This window comes from Eubalaena glacialis, chromosome X, assembly GCF_028564815.1.
Source record: "Eubalaena glacialis isolate mEubGla1 chromosome X, mEubGla1.1.hap2.+ XY, whole genome shotgun sequence".
NCBI classification, from domain to species: Eukaryota; Metazoa; Chordata; class Mammalia; order Artiodactyla; family Balaenidae; genus Eubalaena; species Eubalaena glacialis.
This window is the reverse complement of record NC_083736.1, coordinates 90,729,011-90,740,387: the sequence shown is the minus strand read 5'-3', so window position 1 is coordinate 90,740,387 and position 11,377 is coordinate 90,729,011. Positions and strand designations below refer to the sequence as shown.

Here is an 11,377-nt window from a genome sequence, read left to right as displayed (position 1 = left end):
TCACAGAATTCATCAACAAGAACTTGTGTTCTGGAAATTTTCTTTGTATTTTTATTATACATTCAATTTCTTTCATAAATGTAGGCATTATAATTTTCTATATCTTTTCATGTCAGTTTTGGCAATTTTTGTCATTAAAGGAATTAATCCATATCATCCAATTTGTCAGTTTCATTAGCATAAAGTTATTCATAATATTCTTTGGGTATCATTTTAATGTGTGTAGGGTCTGTAATAATATCCCTACTTTCATTCCTGATACTTGTAATTTGTATTTGACCTTTTATTTATTCATTGATCTACAACAGAGTTTATCTATTTTATCAAACTTTTCAAAGAACCAGATTTTTTTGTTAAATTTTTCTATTGTTCATGTTTTCTATTTTATTAATTTTTGCTCTTACCTTTATTATTTTCTTTCTCCTACTTTGGGTTTAATTTTCTCTTCTTTTTTAGTTTCATAAGATAAAAATTAAGATCAATAATTTTGAGCCCTTCTTTTATATAAAGAAGACCTGCTTTTTTTTATATATTCAGATTTATACATTTCCTTCTAAGCACGGCTTTAGCTGCTTCCCACACATTTTGCTGTATTGCGTTTTCATTACCTTTCAGGTGGATTTCTTTTCTTTTTTTCTTTTTTCTTTTTACATGTACCAGTCATCTTTTATTTGACATTAATTCTCAATTAGGATATGAAAAGATTTACACCATTGTGTTCCTCAAAGAAGGGTGCCAAGCAAAAAAAGTCATGGTCAGGAATGCAGAGTTGCACTCCACACTGGGCTCTCTTCAGTGGCACTTGCATAACCACTCATGTTTGAGTTCCTTCTAAGAAAGACAATAGCTGAAAAGCATGTAAGTTGCCAGCACCATAGAAACCCCAGTGATGCTTCCTTTCTTCCACTGACATACTTGTAATAACCTCTTTGAAATGCTCCAACAATGCCTTTAGGGGTGAAATCCCACATTAATATCCAGTTTCCCTATTTTGACATCCATGAATTTCTTCTCCTTCACTGGTATCACTGACACCATGTTGGTGTCCTGGGTGTCTATTGCCCAGGTGGATTTATTTTATAATTCCCCTTGTAATTTATTCTTTGACTCTAGGGTCATTTACAAGTAGGCTGCTTAATTTTAAACCATTTGAGGATATTTCTAGATACTTTTTTGTTACTAATTTATAATTTAGTTCTGTTGTGCTTGGAGAAAATTCTCTGTAATATTTAAATCTTTTGATACTTATTGAGATTTATTTTAAGACCCAGCATATTATCTATCTTGCTTAAAGTTCCATGTGCACAAGAAAAGAATGAGTTTTCTGCAGTTGTGAGGTGAAGTGTTATAAAATATTAATAGGGGCAAGTTAGTTGATAGTGTTTTCAGATCACTAATTTTTTATTTAGTTGTTCTCTCACTTACTGAGAGAGGATGTTACTACATCTAAACAAGATAAATGTCTTTTTTGTCAATAATTCCTCTTTTCTTAAATTCTATTTTGTTTGATATTATTATAATCACTTCACTTCAGCTTTCCTATGCTTACCATTTACATTGTATATATTTTATATTCTTTTATTTTTGATATATATACATCTTTATATTTAAGTGTGGCTCTTGAAGGCCACATAAAGTTGTGCCTTGCTTTCTCATCTAGTATAAATTATTGAAATAATCCAAATGGTGACAATAAAGGAGGATCACAGAAACAAAAAATATACATAAGAACTAGCAAGATGGTAGATTTAAACCTAACTGCATCAATATTACATGAAATGTAAATAGACTAAGCAATACCTTCTCATGAAAAGCTTTCCTTTGGGTTAATTCAATAATTTTTAAAATTTTTTTAAATTCTTCTATTAGATTTTTAATTATACCTTCTAGTGCCATTTTAGTAGCTGCTCTAAGGATTAGACTACCCATCTTAATCTTATCACAGTACATTTAGGGTAAATATTGTACCCATTCATGTAAAAAATAAATACCTTGAAAGTTAAAATTTCATATACTCACCACTCTTTGTATTATTATTATCATATGTTTTGTATTTACATAAATTATAAATTCAACAATGCAGTGTTTTGGAGAAAGACAATATTTTTAAAATTTACCCTTATATTTACCTTTCTTGATGATTTTCATTTTTCCCTGTAGATCTGAGTTTCCATCCAGTATAATTTCCTCAGTCTTAAGAACTTTCTATAGCATTTCTTGTAGCTTAGATAGTCTGGTAACAGTTTATCTTAAAATATATTTATATCACCCTCATTTGGAAGAATATTTTCACTGGATATTGAATTCTGGGTTTACAGTTGTTGTTTTTTCAGCACTTTAAAGATGTGATTCCTTTTTCTTTTGGTTTCGATTGCTTTTGGTGAGAAGTTAGCTGTAACATATCATTTTTTCCCTATATGTAATCTGTCTTATTTCCCTGCTGCTTTCAATGTAATATCTTTGGTTTTTCATAATTTGACTATGAACTGCCTAGATGTGGTTTGCTTTAAATTCATCCTACTTTATGTTGGCTAAGTTTCCTGGATCTGTAAGTTAATGCTTGTCTTTTGTATGTTTAACTAAATTTAGAAATATTTAAATTATTATTTTTTTATTATTATTATTATTTTAACAATATTTTTTACACCCTATTCTCTCCTCCTAGGTGTCTAATTTCATGTATTTTAGATGCTTAATAATGTCTTGGAAGTTACTGATATTCTCTTCATTTTTGTGTTAATCTTTCTTCCTCTTCTTCATATGGATAATTTTGATTGACATATCTTCAATTTCACTGACCCTTTCTTCTATTATTCTCAATCAACTGTTAAGTGAATTTTTCATTTCTGATATTTTACTTTTAAATTATCAAATGCCCATTTAGTTTTTAAAGTATATTTTATTTATTCACTGAGATTTCCCAGTTGTTCACTCAATTTGACAATCTTTTCTTCTAAGACCTTGAGCATATTTTAATGGCTGCTTTAAAATCTTTTTCTGCTAATTCAATAATCTGGGTCATCTAGAACTCCTTTTCCACTAACTGCTTTTTCTCTTGATTATAGATCAAATTTTCCCGTTACTCTGCATGTTTTATAATTTTTTATTATTTTTACACTGAACATTTTAGATAATTCATTGTAGAGTCCCTGGATTCTGTTATGTTCCTCTGAAGTGTATTTGTTGTAAGTTATTTGTTGATCAAATTGAACCTGTGGAGGCTTGCTTTTATGCTCAATTAGTGTGACTGTCCTTCAACATTTTTTTCCTTTTGTCCTAAGATGAATGCTTTAATATTGTAACATAACTTTTACCTCTTAGGCATGGTCTTTCTAGGGTTTCAGTGGTAAGGCCCAGGTATTTATGAAGCCCCTCTAAGACTCCAAACTCTGTCTTATTTACAATGGTTATCTGCTGAAATATCTATACAGTGTTTTCAGTCTCCTGGCTCTTCTTTTTCCTGGGCTCTTTGAAGTATCCCCCATAAATGCATGGTTCATGGATTATACAAAAATGTGAGGGGGGTTTATATGCAGATTTGGGAACTTTCTCTCTCTCTCTTTGTAACTTCCCTTTTGTCAGAATCTCTTCCTTTAATTTCCCACTGAACTGATATCTTAGAATTCCATTATTTGACTCCTCAAGCCACGCTTTCTGCTTGATTTCTAGCTGCCCCACAGTTCATGTTCTTGGCAGTATTTCAGGGTAAAAGCTGCATAAACATAGATTTCATAACTATTGCCTGAGTGAGGGTTAGTTTACAAGGTTCTTCACCATTACTAGAACTGGAAAGCCAGCAAACTAATATTTAAAGGGCAACAGTGGGAACTTTATCTTTGCCATTCTTTCTTTGTCCAACCACTCAGTCTTGGAAGAAAATGGAGTACAGTGTCATCTGCTTCTCAGTAACTCAAGTTCCTACGGTAACTTTAAATCCAACTTTATGTGCCAAACCCTATAACCGAAGTTTCATCTTCCTAACTGTTTCTGCTTGATCTTTTCTGAATTTTCTGTTTCTGAGCCCATTAGTAGTACTGGTATCACACCTATTTACATATAGGGTCTGATTGATGAGATATCTGCTAAGTAAGCCAAAAATACCAATAAAATGTGACTTTAATGAGCAATTTGAGAACAACTTACAATGCAGCAGAATACTCTGCCAATTAGCCAGGGGAACAGAGAGGCAGTGCCACTTATGCTTATGGAATTTTATTGTTCAGCCAAGAAGAAAAAATGCTATCTAGTTCTTATTAATGGGAGTATGACTTCTTACTTCTCTGACCATATTTATTTTAATAACTGTTCTCTTCACCTTCAAAGCTGGAACAATTGCCTCTGGCTTTATTTAACTATTGTCATAGAATTTACCCCCATGTTACACTCCTGCCACTCTTTATATCTGTCATTGCTCTGACATTTTCAAATGAAAAGAAATTTGAAGGGCATGTATACTCTGATACAACCATAGAAACTCTTTCCGAAAAATGTAGCATGTAATAGCAGTGATAGTACTCAGCAAATGACTTTCTCCAAAGCTTAGTGACACACTTAGAATGGATTGATTACCATTGGGTCAAGGAGAACTAAGTGCCTGGAAAAATCAGATAGGAATGTTGGGACAGAATACCAAGAGGCAAATCTTTAAAATCTAATGTCATATGAACTTTTAATTTTCTTCTGGCAATTCCACGAAATTAGGGTATTTAATGTTTCTCTTGAGAAGACATTCAAGAAAGATAAATTTATGCCTTTGGGATAAAGAATAGGGAAGAAAACCATGTGACTTTGCTTCTATCACATACTTGTCTCTTTCTTCCCCATTCGATTGTAAATGCTTTTATCTATAAATAACTCACAGTTGCAAAATGACAAGAGGGCAAATTGTTTGAAGTCCTAAATGTTGTATAATTGATACATCTGAAGTTTACTAATGTAGAGATATGTGCCCTTTAATACATTTGTTTGTGTACATGTATAAATTACAAGCCGTACAGATATTGTTTATCTATATTCAAAAAGGCTATGACTCAGAAGACCAATGACTTGAAGTTCTTCTTCCCACTTCTGTGACAAGTCATTTGTTTGTGGCTATAGCTGATGTTTGTAGAGCCTATCTAAATGTATAGGTTCCTTTGTACTTTCTAGAATACTCAAAGATGCTACCCCATTTTTTATTTTTTCACTGTTGGTTGATCTTTCTGCTCCTATATTTACCTGTAGTCCACAGGCAAGCTTCATTATTCAAGACTTACTTTTTCTAAGTCCTTGTAGCAGATCTTAAATCCTTGTTGATTGCATCCCCTCTTCATGTGGCATCTAATTTATAAATATATATATATATATATATATATATATATATATATATATATATATATCTCAATCTTGTTCGTTTATCCAAACCAAAAAGATAACCATAATCTATACACTATTATTTGAGGGGCACAAATATTCTCCCTGAGTGAATTAACTGTACATTACAATTCCCTGGTAAAATACAGATGCTTCCTGGAAAGGGCAAAATATAGAACTCTTTCAAAGCATTAACTCCTCAGTTGAATTATTGTATCAGACTAGCCATAAAATAGAATACGACTGAAGAGTGGGATATACAGAATGGGGAAATATTAATGGAAGGGACCAGAAAAAAAAAGATCCAGAGCACTGGGCTGCCTGGCAGAATTGGTTCCCATGATATTTAGCAGTGTCAGGCTCTGAGTACCCAGAAGACATCATAGGGCACTGGGTTCCTGGGAGCAAATGGGCTGGAAAAGTACTAAAGAAAGGCATCATCTATTTCAGAACTTTGCATTGATCTGACCCTCATTGCTGTCATCTACTCAGATGTTCTGCTAGCATTGGCCTTGGAGTCAGTTCAGTGCTGGTAGCCTGGCTACAGTCTAGCACTTTATTGTTGTTATTTAATTCTGGATGTGACTTATAGGTGCTGTTGACCTAAACATACACACACACACACACATATTGAAACAGCAAGATATTGCATCTTCAGAGGGTGATATGCTAATAAAGATGAACCTACTGACCTACAATCCTTGATAACTGTTTTTATTTTATGCATAAATTACATAGATGGTTGGGGAAAAACCAATTCACTGCATAATACTTTTGGGTAAAAAAAAATTATCCATAACTGGATGGACTATTTACAAATGTATCATAATGCAGTATTCAAAACTGGAGTCCCTTTCAGTCCAGATTTGCATACAATAATGCTCTATGTATAAAATTCCCTGTATAAGAATCTGGCCCTCTATTAGCGAATGCTTAGTTTCTACATAGGGATTAAATAGGACCCAAAGCCATCCCCAAATTGTGTCCCTGTAAATGTCTAACAGTTAGAAGAGGAAAATGTAATTTGATCATCTGGGCAAGTTACTAATATGCTGTCTTTTTAGGCTTCCCTGGTCTGCTCTTTACATTGCCCAGACTCTGTGTGGTGACTGAACATTGTCCAAGATGCGCTGCCGTTCAAAACCAGACTCACGTTGCGTTTGTGCAATCGGAATGAGCAAGTGTTGGGGAACACAGTTTTCTTATTCATATGACTATGCACCAAGCACTGGGAGGCCTGAGATGTGAGACAGCCAGTCTGTCAATTGTAGCTTTTTCTTCAACTCTGAAGTAAATCTTGAAATAAATCTTTACTTCATGACATTTGTTACATCGAAACTAGATATTTGCCAGATGCAGAATAGCAATAAACAACAACCCCTTCCCCTGTGGCCAGTACCAGAAATAGCCAATTAGAAATAATGCTTCGTGATGACTGTCTCATGCTAAACTGAATTAATTCAGGAAGAACTCAGAGGTTTGTTTGATTGTGTAAATCCTATAAATGAGCCTTGCGAAAGCCAAGTCTAAACATTTTTTTTCCAAATAGTTTGAAGCTCTTGCTCTTTCTCTATGTGTCCCTCTTTATGACTTTTTAAAGACAGTGTTATTGAGATATAATTCATGTACCATACAATTCACCCATTTCAAGTGTACAATTCCATGATTTTTCAGTATATTCACAGAGTTGTGTAACTATAACCACAGTCTAATTTTAGAACATTTTTTGTCACCCTAAAAGAATCTATTAGTAATCACTTCACATTTCCCTCCAAATTTCCAAGCCCTAGGCAACCACTAGTCTACTTCCTGTGTCAACAGCTTCCTTATGACTTTTATAATGCTAACTTTAAGAATGATCTCTCTGGATGGCCAAAGAGCATATGAAAAGATGTTCAACATCACTAATTATTAGACAAATGCAAATCAAAACTACAATGAGGTATCACCTCACACCGGTCAGAATGGCCATCATCAAAAAACTCTACAAACAATAAATGCTGGAGAGGGTGTGGAGAAAAGGGAACCCTCTTGCACTGTTGGTGGGAATGTAAACTAGTACAGCCACTATGGAGAACGGTGTGGAGGTTCCTTAAAAAATTAAAAATAGAGTTACCATATGATCCAGCAATCCCACTCCTGGGCGTATATCTGGAGAAAACCATAATTCGAAAAGATATGTGCACCCCAAAGTTCATTGCAGCACTGTTTACAATAGCCAGGACATGGAAGAAACCTAAATGTCCAACGACAGAGGAATGGATAAAGAAGATGTGGTACATATATACAATATTAACCATATTAATATTAACCATAAAAAGGAATGAAATAATGCCATTTGCAGCAACATGCATGGACCTAGAGACTGTCATATTGAGTGAAGTAAGTCAGACAGAAAAAGACAAATATATGATATCACTTATATGTGGAACCTAAAAAAATGGTACAAATGAACTCATTTACAAAACAGAAATAGAGTCACAGATGTAGAAACAATTTTATGGTTACCAGGGGGAAAGGGGGGGAGGGATAAATTGGGAGATTGGGATTGACATATACACACTACTATATATAAAATAGACAACTAATAAGGACCTACTGAATAACAGGGAACTCTACTCGTTACTCCATAATGACCTATATGGGAAACTAATCTAAAAAAGAGTGGATATATGTATATGTATAACTGATTCACTTTGTTGTACAGCAGAAACTAACACAACATTGTAAATCAACTATACTCCAACAAAAATTAAAAAAAAAAAAGAATCCATATACTGATGTACTCCAAGTTTGAAAAAAAAAATGATCTCTATGGGTTAATAGTAACTACTATTTACTGAAATCACTGTAGAGAGTGATTTTGGCATGTTGTCCTCAATTCACACAACCATATTACGAAATAGGAATTAGTCTCCTCAATTTACAGAAAAAGAAACTAAAGTTGAGATAGACTTTGATACTTTCCCAAAGTCACATACTTGGTAGAGCTGGAATTTTCTTCCAGTTCTGTCTGGTCAAAGCACCCATGTTTTGTCCAGTATGCTAAAGTGAGATAGGGTAGAGGAGCTTAACTCTGAGGTTAAACCATATGAAATTGCCAACATTAAGTCATATTCACCTACAAAAACAGTAATTTCATAACGTTTAACCGAAATAAATACTTCAATGCCTTCTGTTGGAATGAATCTCAAAAGAATGATTATTATGTCAGTCTGCAAAAAGCTTTTAGTGAAGTTGGGATCTACAGACATTAATGCAGCTCCTCTATACTATCAAAGCTCTTCCTTTCCTTCCTCCTAAAGACACCTTGTATAGCTTTACACCCATGAGGGAATATACCTGGCTCCAAGTTAATCTCCTAAAACAACTGTAGGTGTTTTTTTTTTTTTTTAATGTTGAATTTCTTATAAAAGGGATAGAAAACTGTAGGGTCATTTACAAGCATAAGGGGGATTATTGGTCCAACATGAGTATGGCAGGAGCCCAGAGTCCATCTCAGAGTTTTACCTTGTTCCTTACCAGCAGCTCTTACAGTGAGGATCTGGGTTGGGAAAGCTCAGGAATAGAGCAAGGTTCAGGGAAGAGATAAGGATGACTGTTTTTCACATTATTTGGTAATGGCTGCATCAAAGCAAATACATCAAAATGTTACATAGACTTCAAAATATGAACGACTCTACAGGCATATGACAGAACCTAGGACCCTTCATTTCATTAACATACAGCTCTGCACTTCTATTTTGATTTAGCAAGGAACCACACACTACCAACTAAAAGCAGTACCGAATGGGAAAAACATCTCTAACTGAGAGCGGCACGTCTTGTATCTGAAAGAGCTGTCGACCTTATTCTCACTGATTTTAAACACACACACACAAATAATGGTATGGGTTGGTAGAAGGGCAAGGGATTTTTTGCTCTCTCTTTTCAATTAAGCAGGATTATCATAAATCTTACTTCCTTTGGAGGACTGTTTATGATGCTTTATTTATATTTAGCTGTTTATTCTTTTTAAGACTACCTGATAGATCATCCTTATGTGAAAGAGCCAGACCATTAAAAATGGATAATTGCCTAACAAATTATATTCTTGTCTAATTTCTATCAAATGATTCTGTATGGCATTAGCAAATACTATAAACAAGAAACTCAGCAAATGATTTTATTCCCCAATATTAATTTGGCAGCAAATGGTTACTCTAGCTGCAATTGGGTATCATGTTATCTTGTCAAAAATTCTACATAATAGGAAAGAAAAAGAAAAAGTTTAAATTCAAGAAAGTTCTAAATTACCTCATAGGTCTTGGTTCACCTTTCATCTTCCTCTTAAATCCCCATCATTGTAAGAAAAGTAAATAGCAGGTTGTGTTATGATGGATTAACATTGGCACATGCACAGCTGGGTATAACTAAGACAGTTGTTGGAAGACAAAGTTCTTGTGGATCACCTACATCTGTTGCCCAAGTTGCCTGTGTCTATTGACACTAATGATAATCTTCCTTCTTAACAGGCTTAGCATGTAAGATGTCTCTGGGGACTTTCTCAAGAGAGGTGCTGCTTTTCTGTTGATTTAGAGATCTACCTGTCCAAACTACAACTGCATCCAAGCTACACAAACTCTTCCTTTGTGTATATTTTGGAGAGGACTTGGTATCATTAAAAGAACTATCAAATGCTTCTCTTTTGTTTGGATATAAATCTGAACAAAAGCATCATTGGCAAATTGTTAGCATAATTATTCTCAATTCCTATGAGTCATTGTGCACAATTTCTGAAGCAAGCCTTCACTGAGGTTCTTTTTATTTTTTAAATTTTTGAATTTTATTTTATTTACTTTTTTATACAGTAGGTTCCTATTAGTCATCAATTTTATACACATCAGTGTATACATGTCAATCCCACTCGCCCAATTCATCACACCACCATCCCCACCCCCCTGCGGCTTTCCCCCCTTGGTGTCCATACATTTCTTCTCTACATCTGCGTCTCAACTTCTGCCCTGCAAACCAGTTCATCTGTACCATATTTTTAGTTTCCACATACATGTGTTAATATACAATATTTATTTTTCTCTTTCTGACTTACTTCACTCTGTATGACAGTCTCTAGATCCATCCACGTCTCAACAAATCACCCAATTTCGTTCCTTTTTATGGCTGAGTAATATTCCATTGTATATATGTACCACATCTTCTTTATCCATTCGTCTGTCAATGGGCATTTAGGCTGCTTCTATGAGCTGGCTATTGTAAATAGTGCCACAATGAACATTGGGGTGCATCTGTCTTTTTGAATTATGGTTTTCTCTGAGTATATGCCCAGTAGTGGGATTGCGGGGTCATATGGTAATTCTACTTTTAGTTTTTTAAGGAACCTCCATACTGTTCTCCATAGTGGCTGTATCAATTTACATTCCCACCAACAGTGCATGAGGGTTCCCTCTTCTCCACACCCTCTCCAGCATTTGTTGTTTGTAGATTTTCTGAGGATACCCATTCTAACTGGTGTGAGGTGGTACCTCAGTGTAGTTTTGATTTGCATTTCTCTAATAATTAGTTATGTTGAGCAGCTTTCATGTGCTTCTTGGCCATCATATGTCTTCTTTGTAGAAATGTCTATTTAGGTCTTCTGCCCATTTTTGGATTGGATTGTTTGTTTTTTTAATATTGAGCTGTGTAAGCTGTTTATATATTTTGGAGATTAATCCTTTGTCCGTTGATTCCTTTGCAAATATTTTCTCCCATTCTGAGGGTTGTCTTTTCATCTTGTTTATGGTTTCCTTTGCTGTGCAAAAGCTTTGAAGTTTCATTAGGTCCCATTTGTTTATTTTTGTTTTTATTTCCATTACTCTAGGAGGTGGGTCAAAAAAGATCTTGCTGTGATTTATGTCAGAGAGTGTTCTTCCTATGTTTTCCTCAAAGAGTTTTATAGTGTCCGGTCTTACATTTAGGTCTCTAATCCATTTGGAGTTTATTTTTTTGTTTGGTGTTAGGGAGTGTTCTAATTTCATTCTTTTCCATG

General features: G+C 34.3%; 1 pseudogene; it reads right to left on the bottom strand.

The window, feature by feature from the left end:
* Positions 1 to 792: 792 nt before the first annotated feature.
* LOC133082433 (ATP synthase subunit f, mitochondrial-like) lies at positions 793 to 1,038 on the bottom strand (annotated as a pseudogene).
* Positions 1,039 to 11,377: the final 10,339 nt, after the last annotated feature.